The following is a 14,469-nucleotide window of genomic DNA, read 5'->3' as shown; positions in this document are numbered from 1 at the left end:
TCAATGGGCTGTGCAATTCTGGCAAGATCGATAGAGCTGATGAGTTGTCTGATGAGATGAAGAACAGGGTCATGGTTGGGGGTGTCTATGTCTATAAAATGATCAATGAGAATTGTAAGTGTGGGAACATCAAGAAAGCATGTGTTCTCCTTGATGAGAGTATAGAGGCAGGCTTGACACCAAATGCTTATACTTATGGTGCATTGATCAATGATCTGTGTAAGCTAGGACAGATGGAGGCAGCCTTCTCAGTCCTTGGTGAGATGCAAAGGAAGGGCATTAATTCTAATCAAATTATACTTCACACAATGATAGCTGGGTATTATATGGTTAGAAATATGGATGAGGCTTTCAACTTGATGTATACTATGGAAAAGAAAGGATACACACTGGATGTTTACACATATAGCACACTAATCGGATCATATGATCCAAAATGACGTTAATAAACATGTAAAATTGTGGGTGAACCGGGTCATACGATACAAATGTTTGTGCAAGTTGTTGTCTGCGTATCTTTATCAAACAACGGACATTTGGAACACAATATTCGACTACAGTCCAAACAAATGTTGAACATGGTACAATTGTTATAGAACGAACATAATCAATGTTTTGTTCCTTCTTTTTTGTTGATTTCGTTAAATCTTGAGCAAGGCATCAATCATATACTTTTATGTTCACAGGCATACCAATGAAATATTTTTGTGACTACGGTGTAGGGCTGTGAACGGCCTTGCATGGATCAGGTACTAGACATGATCCAACCCAAATTTTTGGATATGAGCGTGTAAAGTGTTGACCCGAATAACTCAACCTGAGCAATATGCGAGTCAGGTTTGGGTCATGATTTTTGCAGGGTACCCCCATTCGATCTGACCTTTTTGCTGGGTACCCGTCCTGACCCAAGTATTTTATATATTTTTAAGTCAATAAAGCTACGAAATAAATTGTTTTTGCTTTGAAACTTGTGAAAGTAGTAGTATCTCATCTTCTCTTGTCTCAAGCTTTTGTTTTCTTATCATGTAAAAATTTCTCTCATTTGAAACAAATGGAAAAGCCCTACCTCTTTCTTTTCACTCGCATTTTCCCATCATTTTTCCACTTTAAGAGATGCATTCTTAGGATCCGTTTGTTTCATTCCCATGAAAAGGAAAGTCCTTCGTGCAAAAAGGGGCCGTTTGTTTCATTCCCAAGAAAGGGAAGGTTCTTCATTCCAAAAGGGCACGACTTTCCCAGACTAGGCCCTACACTTGCAATGCAAAACTTTTACTTTTTTTGTGTGTTTGTTTCAAATAGGACCACCAAGGTAGTTTGATCAAGATTTTACCTCGGAACCACCAAATGCATAAATGCCCGTCCCAGCTCCAAGATTCCAAACAGGCCCTTACTTACTTGCAAGGAGCCACGAATTTCATTTCCTTATTTTTTAAGCCACGAATTGCTCCTACCAGACAAGCTGAGCCCCCTTTGGTCCCTTTTCCTCATTCTTATTTGCACTTAAGTGAACCTTCCCTCACCTTTCTATCCAATCCGACTGACTGCACATTAGTAGGCCTCCGGTTAGTAAGGTTGTTTTTTGGCAGTCAAAAACTCACGAGTTTTTTTTTTTTTTGAAAATCTCACATTTTTTCAGCAAAAATATGGTAATAAAAAATAAATTAAAATATAAACAAAAAAGTTTTATAAGAAAAATATAAATAAAAAAATGTTTAAATGTAAAAGCCATACTGTTTTTTCATGATAAATAGTCATTTAAAATGTAAATATCATGTTTAAATCGTGATATTTATGTTTTGCCAAAATTTCATGATATTTTGAAATTCTCGTGAGAAATTGTCGTTTTAAACTCTCAGGCAATTTCTCGCAAGATTTTCGTAAATCTCGCAATATTTGTCACATTGTCTCCAACCATCTAAAGGTACACCCATCTTCAATCTTTTGGCAAGGAACAGCCCAGTGGGTTTGAATCATGATCATCCCACGTCAGGTGACAAACCATTGTGGGATTCTTACATGCTTCAACACATGGCATTTTAAATGAAAATGCTTTAACAAACAAAATATAGTTAAAAGAAAACTCCATTTTAGTATCTTATTGGACAAAAATATTAATATTTTCATTTGTTGTCAAACAATGGTTTTACTAGGGATGTCAACGGGTTGGATTAGGATGGAAAAAGCTAAAACCGAATTGGATCCAACCTAATCGGATTCAGAGTCAGATGAAAAAAGATAAAACTGAATCCAGGTCTGACTAGTCTAAAACTCAATATTTACACTTAATCGGGTTTGGAATCTGATTTCAACATAAAATTAATACCGGATCCAAATCTGATTTTTAATCGGATCCAGATTTAGCTACGGAAACCAATTATTTGGATTCAAATTTGGGTCAGATATCAGGTTACATCCGACCCGTTGACACCCCTAGGTTTTAACCAAATATGGTATAGGGGATGGAGTTGCCAAAAACATCCTCCTGTATGAATGGTGTTGAGACGTGGTGTTGGGGTTGTCAACTCCAATCCCAACAGTGTTTTGGCAACACTGCTTCTCCCAAGCAACAAGAGAATGTTGGGAAAGCTGCAAAACACCTCAGGTTTAAGTCTTCCAAACATAGACTTGTTCCTTTTAGCAATACAAGCATCAGATGTACTTCTTTGATCTTTGTGGCAGTCAGTTTGCTAATTAGGCTATTTTATCTTTAAAATGTGTTTTAAATTTGCTTAGTTTCTAATTTTCTATATTGTAGTCCCATAGTGACAAAAGTTAAAAACGGCAAAATCTCGGGAGATTTTGAAATTTTTCATAAATCTCATGTTTTTTCGACAAAATCTCGGAAATAACAAATAAATAAAATATATATATATATATAAAATATAAGAAAATATAAATAACACATTTAAAAATGAAAATCTTGCGATAAATATCTGCTAAAACAGTAAATATTGTGATATTTGTCACGGTTTGAAAATCTCACGAGAAATTGCCGTTTTAAACTTTCAGGCAATTTATCGGGAGATTTCTTATAAATCCCGATATTTGTTACACAGTTTAGTCCTCATTAGATTAGAGTTGTAATTGCACTTTAAGCACCAAATATTTTTGTTCTAGTTAAAATTACAATAAATTTGCATCTTGCATCCAATTAGTTGTGATCACTTTGATTGTATGACCCATAGCCATTTCATTTTCTCTTTCCCTGTTTTAAGCAATAAAATGTTTGAAATGTCATCTCTACGCATAGTTTTGTTTTGCTAAGAATCAAACCTTGGATCGTGTTATTCAATATAAAAACGAGCTTTTTAAAGTCAAGAAATTTTAGTGCATTGTGAGCCCTTGATTTTTCTAAGCTCCTTAAAAAATCTGTTTACAAATACAATGTCATTCAAAACTTATTTTCTATTAAAATAAGCCTTGTAGATCACATCCATAAAGTTCCAGTCTTAAAAAAAAAATACTAAAAAAATAAAGCGAGGATCACCGAAAGGCTCCTATCCTTGAATGTTATTCATGTTAAAAATGAATGACACCCATCAAAACAGTAAATAAGCTCATTGTAAGTTCATTTTAAATCATTCCCATATCGTCCATTAGAAAAAAAAAAAAAGTGGGGCCATCCCATTCATACAGGTTTTGGATGCCATTCATCTTGAGATCAACGGCATCCAGCGTTGCTCTGACGGAGAATCCTACACAATCTGACCTGATCCCATCTCAACAAAAAAAAAATGAGGTGGTTTATAATCAATAGTTCCGTACCTTCAATAGCACCGATATTAACCCCTTTCTAATAATGCTGAAATGCTTTTCACTGCCATGTCATAATTTTCTATTTTCATATCGTCCACGGGAAAAAGGGAGGGGCGGATGATCAAACAGGGGTATTTCAGTAATTTAATTTGCTCTAGCCAGCGTCAGAATAACGCTAACGTGCGTAGGGGTAAGGTCAAGCATCTGCCTGATGTTTTTCAATCATTGCCGTGTAGTCCAATTTGTTCCAACATAATATGATAATGACAATCATATCCTTCTAACTTCTGAGGACACCAACTCAGGTAAACGCGACCAAGTTCTAGATCTCAACCTCGATGTTTCTAATCAAAATACGCTATTTCATGAACTATGTCAGATTTCAAAACGACGCAGAGCTTGTGAGAGTCACGAATTTGAGAATAAGTTGAAAAAGTAGCTAAGGACATGAAAGTCATGTCAATAATAAACAACACACTTTTCCCTCTTCTATCGACCGTCACGAACTCACGCACTTATAAGTGGGTGTCAACGGGTCGGGTTTGGTTCAGACCCACGTAGAACTAGACTTGGATCAAATTTTCGGGTATGGTATCAGGTCCAGAACTGGGTTTAATCGGATTCACTATAAGAAAAACTATACCCAGACCCGATAAGAACTACATGAACCATACCTAGTAAAACCATATTTTTTATCATTTTTATATTGAAAATTTGTGGGTCTTAATCGGAACTCGGGTCGGGTTTGGTTTGGATCTAGGTAGAACTAGACTTGGATCAGATTTTTGGGTATGGTATAGAGTCCAGAACTAGGTTTAATTGGATTCAATATAAGAAAAACCATACCCAGACCCGATAAAAACTACATGAACCCTACCTAGTAAAACCATACTTTTTTTTATCATTTTTACATTGAAAATTTGTGGGTCTTAATAGGAACTCGGGTTGGGTCTGGTATAAAATTTCACAACCTATACCTGGATCCACGAATTAATTTGACCTTCAGGTCAAAACCCGAGATAGGGTCTTATTATTTATCACCATACCTGGACTTTATAAGATTTGGTTCAGGTCGGGTCCAGGTAAACCAGGCCCGTTGACACCCCTACTTATAAGGCATAGTTGAAAAAAAAAAACACGTGATTGAGTAATGGTTAATGGTAAACTCTACCAAAAAAACGACGCCCATTATAATGTGGCTTGTTCGGGTATAACTACAAAAAGAAACAAAACTAAAAAAAAATAAACAAAAGTTCCGTTGCCGGGACTTGAACCCGGGTCTCTCGGGTGAGAGCCGAGTATCCTAACCAACTAGACTACAACGGACCCGATGACAATGTTTGGTTTCTTTTATTATTATTTTCTTTGATTAGCATCCTTAGCTGACTAATCTCAGGCTTGGAGCGTAGGACGCACTCTAAGGGCGTGCTTGAAATGCAGGATAATATCCCCTGCTGCTTTCTTCATTTTGAGGGAGTTATACTGCTAAAAAAAACCGAGATAAAAAGTCATGAGCCCCCGGGGACTTTTTTATCTCTGACAATTTTTTCCGGTGTTGCAAAAACACCCTAAGTTGATAACTGCTCCTTGTGGTTGGTTATTAGGAGTTCAAATGGATCAGATACAGACTGAATCATGCCAGATCTGATCGACCGTATCAAAAAAAATTGCGTCAGATTTGTGTCTGACCAAACCAATCCATTTGCAACCCTACAATGGTTATTTAACACGGAATGTCCACAGTGGGTTGTGAAATGGTGATTCTAGGTAATTGGTGTGAAATGGGTGAAACATGCAAATATGTATTTATATTGAAATATGTAGAGGTACCAATAATTCAGGTATGACAGGGTCTAGCAACAATGAAAGGGGTCCAATTAACTTTTGAGTGGGTCCTGTGTGGAGCAATTAGCAAATGAAGCCAGGTATGATTTATAAAATTTCATACCCAACCTGAGTCCCGATCATGATTTACATTTTTTTAATGCAAAATTGTATACAAGTTTAGTATTTTACCAGGTCTGATATGGGTTTGGTTTATGTTCCCGTTATCTTAGTTGTCAAAGGTGGCGCCTAGGCAGCCTAAGCACAGCCCCATCGCTTGGGCAATACGGTTTGGGCGGTGGGGCGCTACATTTTTGCCTAGGCGCCGCCGCCTGCCTAGGTCGGTAAAACTTTTTTGTTTAAGTTGTTGACTAATGTCAATGACTATAAAAGGAGGGAAAGGAGGGGTTTTTTTTTTCCTTTTATTTGTGTTTGTGTTCTCATCTCTCTCGCATGCTAGGGCAAGAAGAAGAAGACTCTGGGCCAGTACAGACTACAGGTACGGGTACACCTCTCTCTCTCTTGGGCTCGGGCTCGGGCTCTCTCAACTTCATGTCATTATCTTGTTTTGATCGGCTCAGTTTGTTGGTTTTTTAAGCCTTTCCTTGAAGAATTCGATTAAGGTTTACCATTTAACTCAAGTATTCCGGTAGTTTTTTAATTTCCCTTATGATTAATGCTTTAATGTTAATTGGGTGTTTTTTCACAACCTTGGGAGTCCTTTTTTTCCTTGTTTTCTAAAAGATTTTGTTTTCTTTTTGAGGTTTGGATATGCTCGACACCCTTGGAAAAACATGCCTTTGTTTCTCCTGTTTTCCAAAAGATCTTGTTTTTCATTTTTTTACACATATGATGTGATTCAGTTGTGGAGAATTTATATTTTATCTGACATGTTATTTCTCCAATACCAAAATCCTTAGAACATCTTGATGGTATCCTTTTGTTGTATGATTTATTTATCATTTTTGTGTTATCATTGTGACTTGTAGGACTATACCTTTTGCTTGGAACGTTATAACTGTTGCATACATTGAACACACTGTTCGGGGTAAGTGCTTTTATCTTTTTCTTGACTCATGTCAAGGGTTTGAAGTTAGTATCATCCTTTATGCAACTAGAAGATTAATCTAGTGAGTTGCATCCAGATTTATTTTTTCTGCAACCAGTAAAGAGTTGTATTTCAAATTCCTTGTTGCTATATATGTGCAGTACCATTTATACATCTTGGTGTTGAGGAACCATTTGTTATGATGCATGTTATCTCTATCATGATTTAACAATTCTCAATTATTATTAGAGATATGGTGAATTAAAAGAATGGACACATCTTGTCTTTCAAGACCCAGTTCATTGATAAAGCTATTCATGCTTTGGCTAGCATCTTCTTTCGAAAACACCTAAGAAAATTATTTTTCAAATGTCTTTTGCAAAGCAACACTTATAATGCTGCATAATTTTAAAAATTTTATGGGAACATGTACAATATCTTACATTGCATAGTTTTATCTTTTTGTAGCATCATGGAGATATTTTCTCTGTTTATCGTGTTATGTACAAGTGTGATTTACCATTGCAGTTATTACTGCAGTAGAGTACTCGCAGTGTTTTCTGAACAGTTTGGTTCGCAAACCATCAAACATGATTGATTGTTCCCTCAATATTTTATTCATGAAAATATAAAGTTCTTGTTTAATGAAAAGGATCAACATTGTTCCCTTGTGACTTACAGTGTACAGTTGCGCTAGAGTCTGTTTTGCTTTTGTTGAGTCTGATGTAAGCTGCCCGGTTCAGGTGAATCAATACCCCAAAGGGGCAGCCCGTATACTTGAACTGTAATCGCCTGCGGGCAAAATTGTGAATGAATTAAATGCGTTGAGCTTTCTTTTGTTCACCCTCGTTGTGATTGCTTCTTGTGATTGCAATTTCTCTCCCTCTATTCTCTCTTGCTCTCTTGCACTCTGATTACAAGCTTCCGCGACCGGCAAGCGAGCTGAGGAGTAGGCTTGCGGCGGTAAGGAAGGACCGTCGCGCCACGCTAGCCCATTGAAGAAAATAGGCCCGTGACAAGTGGTACCAGAGCCCGTTCTCGTGCTGGGGAAGGGACTCCAGAGTCGGTGTTGACAGACACGCCGACAGGCTGCGATTTGTGAGCAAGACATCGTGGCGCCTTATCAACACTTGCGCAACACCAAAGGCAAGGCAGTTGCCGAAGCTGAGGAGATGGGTTCACCTCGGGGCCAAGAAGAGTTGGCTGCAACTGTTAACAAACTGGTGGAAGATGTGACTTCGCATGATGAAGCGATTTCACGCGCATGTGAATCATTCAATGGATTGAATGATGTGGTGGCGAGCCTGCAAGAGCAGGTGAACTTACTAATGGGGCAGGTCACTTCATTGACGACTACAGTGACCGATCTTGAGTTGAGGAACCGTACGTTGCAACGGACGGTGACCCTAAATGGCGGAAATGGTGAGAGACCATCAAGGATTGATGTACCTAGACCCACAAAATTCAATGGTTCTCGTGACAGCAAGGCCATTGAGAACTTCTTGTTCTAAGTAGAAGACTACTTGGATATCCAGAATGTGACCCTCGAAGATATGATGATCAAGGCTACAGCGGCCTTACTTGATGGTGATGCTATCGCTTGGTGGAGGCGGAAGCGCAATGACATGGAGAGGGGTCAATGTGTGATAGACACCTTTGATGACTTCAAAGTAGAGTTACGCAACTACTTCATGCCAAGAAATGCGCAGAGACAGGCTTACCGGATGGTTCGTGAGCTCAAACATACTGGTTCGTTGCAAGACTATGTCAGAACGTTCCAGAAGCTTATGCTGGAGATACCTAACATGCCAGAAGAGGACATGCTCAACTGGTTCATTGTGGGACTTCAACCATGGGCACAGTCTGAAGTGGAAAGGAGCAACCCCGTATTTTGGAAGATACATATGTGGCGGTTGAGCGCTTAGTTGACACTCAGCGCAAGCCTTTCACCCCATCAACCAAAGTTGGGAAGAAGCCTGACCACGGAGGCAAGAAGGATGAGCAGCGCAACGATAAAGGTGAGGCGTCGACACACCATCAATCCGAAAAGAAACAGAACTACACAAAGCATAACAACAACAACAAGGGTGCGGTTGTGACATGTTGGTTCTGTGGTGATAGACATATCGCCCGGCAATGCCCAAAGCGCCTTGTAAAGGACGACGGGCAAGCCAATGCTGCACAGGAAGAATGCAGCGATACTGAATGCAGTGACACTAAGACTATGCAACCAAGGATGGGGGTCATGCGATCGATTAACGCAGCTAGAAGTTGCGCAGCTAAGAACATGCAGGTCAGTAAAGAACTTATGTACGTAGAAGTCATTATGAATGGAAAGTCTACTTCAGCAATGGTAGACTCCGGGGCCACACATAACTTTGTCTCGCGGGAAGAGGCAGAGCGATTGGGCTTGAAAACTGGGCCAAAGCACAAGACTATCAAAACAGTAAACTCTGAGGCCAAGCCCATCCTTGGTGAAGCAAGAGATGTGGCTACTCAAGTGGGGAGTTGGGTCGGCAAAGCCAACTTCTCTGTGGTGCCCCTGGACGATTTCAAGGTGATTCTGGGTATGGAGTTTCTACGAAGCCAGAATGTGATGATGCTGCCAAAGTTTAACACGTTGACGATCATGGAATCAGACCTGTCCCACACAGTGCAGTGCCTTACGCAGAAAGGCAAGTCTTCAGTGTTATCAGCAATGCAACTGAAGAAGGGTGTCAAGCATGGGGAGCAGACATTCTTAGTTGCAGTGCGTGCAGATGAAGGGAAGGTAGAAGCAGCAGTGTCGTCGACCCTAGCCCCTCTATTGGAGGAGTTTCGGGGGGTGATGCCTCCAGAATTGCCAAAGCGTCTTCCGCCAAGACGCGAGGTCGACCATAAGATTGAGTTGACCCCGGGAGCAAAGCCTCCCGCAATGGTTCCATACCGTATAGGGCCAGCAGAGTTGAAGGAGCTGCGCAGGCAGCTAGACGAGATGTTGGACGCAGGCATTGTTCGTCCATCAAAAGCCCCATTTGGTGCCCCGGTCCTTTTCCAGATGAAACATGATGGCTCTAAATGGTTATGTGTGGATTACCGTGCTTTGAACAAGGTCACGGTGAAGAACAAGTACCCATTGCCATTGATAGCGGACTTGTTCGATCAGCTAGGCAGTGCCCGTATCTTTTCCAAGTTAGATCTGCGATCGGGTTACTGGCAGGTGAGGATTGCTGAAGGTGATGAGCCGAAAACAACTTGTGTCACCCGCTATGGTGCTTACGAATTTCTAGTAATGCCATTCGGGTTGACAAATGCTCCAGCCACGTTCACGACTTTAATGAACCAGATCTTCTACCCTTACTTAGACAAGTTTGTGGTAGTCTATCTAGATGATATCGTGATCTACAACAGTAACATGGAGGAATATGTCGGGCACTTGCGAACAGTGTTTCAGGTGCTGAAGGAGAATGACCTCTGTGTTAAACGAGAGAAGTGTCTCTTCGGGCAGGAGGAGATTAGCTTCCTTGGCCGCGTTGTGGGGCGTGGTGTGCTGCGTATGGATGGGCAGAAGATAAGAGCCATCCAGGAATGTGTTCCGCCAAACAAAGTGCCAGAATTGCGGTCATTCCTCGGCTTGGCAAACTATTATCGGCGTTTCATCGAAGGTTATTCCCTCATTGCTGCGCCCCTCACAGATTTGTTGAAGAAGAATCGGGTATGGCTCTGGACAGGAGCGTGCCAAGATGCCTTCGATGCCTTGAAGAAATCCTTAGTGAGAGAGCCAGTGCTGCGACTGCCTGATCATTCGAGACCCTTCGAAGTCCACACGGATGCCTCAGACTTTGCCATTGGTGGAGTTATTATGCAAGATGGTCATCCGATCGCATATGAGAGTCGCAAGCTGAAGGATGCAGAAAGGCGTTACACAGTGCACGAACGTGAGATGACCGCCATTGTGTATTGCCTCAGGACCTGGCGGCACTACCTTTTGGGTGCCGAGTTTGTCGTCAAGACGGACAATGTGGCCACAAGCTATTTTCAGACGCAAAAGAAGTTGACACCCAAGCAAGCTCGATGGCAGATGTTTTTGGCTGAGTTCGACTTTGCCTTAGAGTACAAGGTTGGAAAAACCAATGTTGTGGCGGATGCCCTGAGCCGTAGGGTTGAATTAGCTGTTGCGCGCGCAGAGCCTTCTGAAGTGCATTTGGAGGGTGCATTGCTGAGCCGCATCCGCGAGGGTACGCAGCAGGATCCGACCGCACAACACCTTGTTTCTCTGGCGCAGGCAGGGAAGACTCGACGATTTTGGCTACAGGACGGCCTCCTCGTAACAAAAGGGGGACGCATCTTTGTACCACGGTGAGGAAGCCTTCACCGAGAGCTACTCAAGGAGTGCCATGATACACTATGGGCCGGCCATCCTGGCCAGGAGCGGACCTTAGCACTCCTTGAGCGCGGCTACTATTGGCCGCAGATGAGAAACGACGTTGAGGGGTATGCGCGGACATGCCTCATCTGCCAGCAAGATAAGGGGACAAACCAGAAGGCTGCCGGTCTCCTTGAGCCTCTACCAATTCCAGAACGTCCTTGGGAAAGCATCTCTATGGACTTTATTGTTAGTCTGCCAAAGGTAGAGGGCCTCAGTTCTATTTTGGTCGTGGTGGATCATTTCTCAAAGTATGTCACCTTCATCTCAGCTTCCAAGGAGTGCCCTGCAGAGTTGTTCGTAAAGCATGTGGTGAAGCACTGGGGCATACCAAATAGCATTGTGAGCGATCGCGATGCTCGCTTCACGGGCAAGTTTTGGCGTAAAGTATTTCGGCTACTTGGCTCTGATTTGCTGTTTTCAACAAGCTTCCATCCGCAGACAGATGGGCAGACAGAACGCATCAACGGGATACTAGAGCAGTACCTTAGGCACTTTGTTAGTGCCAATCAGAAAAATTGGGTGAAGCTCCTTGATGTGGCACAGTTTTGTTATAATCTGCAGAAGAGCGAATCTTTAGGCCACAGCCCGTTTGAGATAGCCACGGGGCAGCAGCCACTGACCCCGCACACTCTTGCCGCACAAGAAAAGGGAAGGCCATCCTTCGCCTATCAGTTTGTTCGCGACTGGCACGAGCAAAATGAGTTGGCGAAGGCATTCTTACACAAAGTGGCGAAGAGAATGAAGAAGTGGGCGGACAAACACCGTCGGCCCGCAAGGTTCCAAGTTGAGGACCAAGTGTTGGTGAAGCTATATCCTGGTCGCACATGCATCTTCCGCGGGAGGCATCGCGGACTACTCAGAAAGTATGAGGGTCCCTTCACCATCACAAAGAAGGTGGGCAAGCTGGCATACAAGTTGGAGTTGCCTCCAGACTTCAAGGTGGACCCGGTGTTCCACGTGTGCAACCTCAAGCAGTTCCATCCAGATGATGGAGACCCGAAACGCTGTGTGCCACAACGCGCTCCCATCATGCAAAGGGCCCCGGCAGCACAACGGGCCGAGAAGCACCTCAGTCAGATCCTTCGCCACAAGGTCAACTACTTGGGGCAAGCGAAGAAATACTTGGTGCAGTGGGAGGAAACAGCAGAACCAACGTGGGAGCCTGCATTTCGAATGAATAGCCGCTACCCGGCTGAAGTCAGGGCTTACCACGAAACAGATGGCGCCGAGGACGGCGCATGATTTAAAGGGGGGAGCATGTTCCCTTGTGACTTACAGTGTACAGTTGCGCTAGAGTCTGTTTTGATTTTGTTGAGTCTGATGTAAGCTGCCCGGTTCAGGTGAATCAATACCCCAAAGGGGCAGCCCGTATACTTGAACTGTAATCGCCTGCGGGCAAAATTGTGAATGAATTAAATGTGTTGAGCTTTCTTTTGTTCACCCTCGTTGTGATTGCTTCTTGTGATTTCAATTTCTCTCCCTCTATTCTCTCTTGCTCTCTTGCACTCTGATTACAAGCTTCCGCGACCGGCAAGCGAGCTGACGAGTAGGCTTGCGGCGGTAAGGAAGGACCGTCGCGCCGCGCTGGCCCATTGAAGGAAATAGGCCCGTGACAAACATGGTCCTTGTTATATCATTATGACTGCATACTTCTTTTGCCTTTTCTTCTGATATTTGCTATGAAATTGATGCTTATGCAAAGTTAATTTATTTGCCCTTTGCTTAGCAGGTTAGGGCAAAGGAGAGAGTGCTTACAGTATTTACGAGAAAATCTTGAACTTTGAGGCAACCAGCGAGATAGAAAAGGTGACGGCATTTGTGCCATCAAAATAACATATTGACTGCAGCTAATTTATAACCCATAGATGACAATGAGTGTAGTGTATTTTAATTTTACTCTCATTTGTGGTTGTTATCTGTGCGTACATGTGCTTGCGTTGACAGCATTTGTGCCATCAAAATAAACGAAGGAAATCATTGAAACTAAGTTTGATAATGAAGAATGAAGATAATTTTTATATATACATATGTTTCTGAACTCTATATTTAGTTAAATGTACTGTGTTGTTAAATATTTTGTATTGGCTAATGTATTGAGTAGGTTATTTAATATAATTGTCCTATAGTGTTTGACAACATATTTTGTCTATTGCTTATTTTTGTTATTAATTTTAGTATTTTGTTTACATATTTATGTCTTTTTTTTATTTGGGGTACCGCCTAGGCCCCTCCTAAGCATCGCCTAGGCTTTTTAGGGGTTCGCCGTCTAGGCTCCGCCTAGACGCCCATGACAACTAAGCCCCTTAGAAACAGAAAAGCATTGCCTTTAGTAGGTCCAGGTAGACTCAAACCCAGGCCTGATACCAACACCTCACAATCACATTCAGGTCTGAACCCACCTAGGTCCATTGAAGATCCGAATCATTGACAGCCCCTAAAAATCAGTTTGTAGGCTCAAATTTGGACTACTACCATCAACCAATGGCTACTCATCAAGCATAATCACTAGCGTATATTCTCACACTTTCGCACATTGTCTCAAATATATATTTCAACCAATGACAAAAATCCCATCTGGTCCATTCACCCAAAAAATGTGCATCCCTAAACACTTGGTTTTCCTTCGTCTTCAACTTTCACAGGAAAGGATTTCTTTTTCTTTCCGAAACTTGGAAAATTATTATGATTGATTCAAGATTTGCCATCTCAAAAGATATCAGTACTCAGACAATATTAAAAGAATAACGTAAAAATATAAAGTATAAACTATAATATAACAATAAAAACAAAGTGTCGACATCATGATGAAATAATAATATTTAAGTATAACAACATTTTGAAAATGCCAAGTATTGGTTTTGAAATGTTATTTTCCAAATACTGTTGCTATTTGTAACTATGAATTCTGTGGTCAAGAAAAAGCGATTTTTTTTTTTTGAAAGGCAAGCTGGGGTGGGGGTTAGGCAGACCCTCACCAGTTATTATTCAACGTACCACTGGGTTTTGAGCCTGCAACGTCCCACAGAGACATGCACGGACAGCTCCTACCAACCACGCGGAGCCCCCGGTTGGTAAGAAAAAACGGTCATAATGGTCGTAAAAATTGATTTTGGCCACCAAAAGCCACTATTTCTATGAACCTTATTGACTTAGTGATATAAGATGATATTAACGGTATATAGTGGCATATAAGCTGATAGTACATGGTGACAAGGTGACATCATATTAGTGGTATATCCAGTACATTTTGCATCAAGAGATACGTCATGCAAAAAGTAAATGAGAAAGCTTGATTTTGCAAATGGCAAAATATTCATGACCCTTCCAGTCCATTTTTAAGAAAATGATACTCTTAATCACCTCCACTACCATTTCACCGGCTAAAGGATGACAAATAGAATTTTAGTTCGGACTTGGTAATGGCTAAATCCTA

The 14,469-nt window shown here is 41.6% G+C and overlaps 1 non-coding gene across 1 annotated transcript; it reads right to left on the bottom strand.

Moving 5' to 3' along the window:
• Positions 1-5,009: 5,009 nt before the first annotated feature.
• TRNAE-CUC (transfer RNA glutamic acid (anticodon CUC)) lies at positions 5,010-5,082 on the bottom strand. The gene has a single exon. It is a non-coding gene; the product is annotated as a tRNA-Glu (tRNA).
• Positions 5,083-14,469: the final 9,387 nt, after the last annotated feature.

The sequence above is a fragment of the Nuphar pumila genome, chromosome 5 (assembly GCF_984573655.1).
Source record: "Nuphar pumila chromosome 5, dmNupPumi1.hap1.1, whole genome shotgun sequence".
Lineage (NCBI taxonomy): Eukaryota > Viridiplantae > Streptophyta > Magnoliopsida > Nymphaeales > Nymphaeaceae > Nuphar > Nuphar pumila.
Note: the sequence above shows the minus strand (reverse complement) of the source record. Positions and strands in the feature narration are given on the sequence as shown.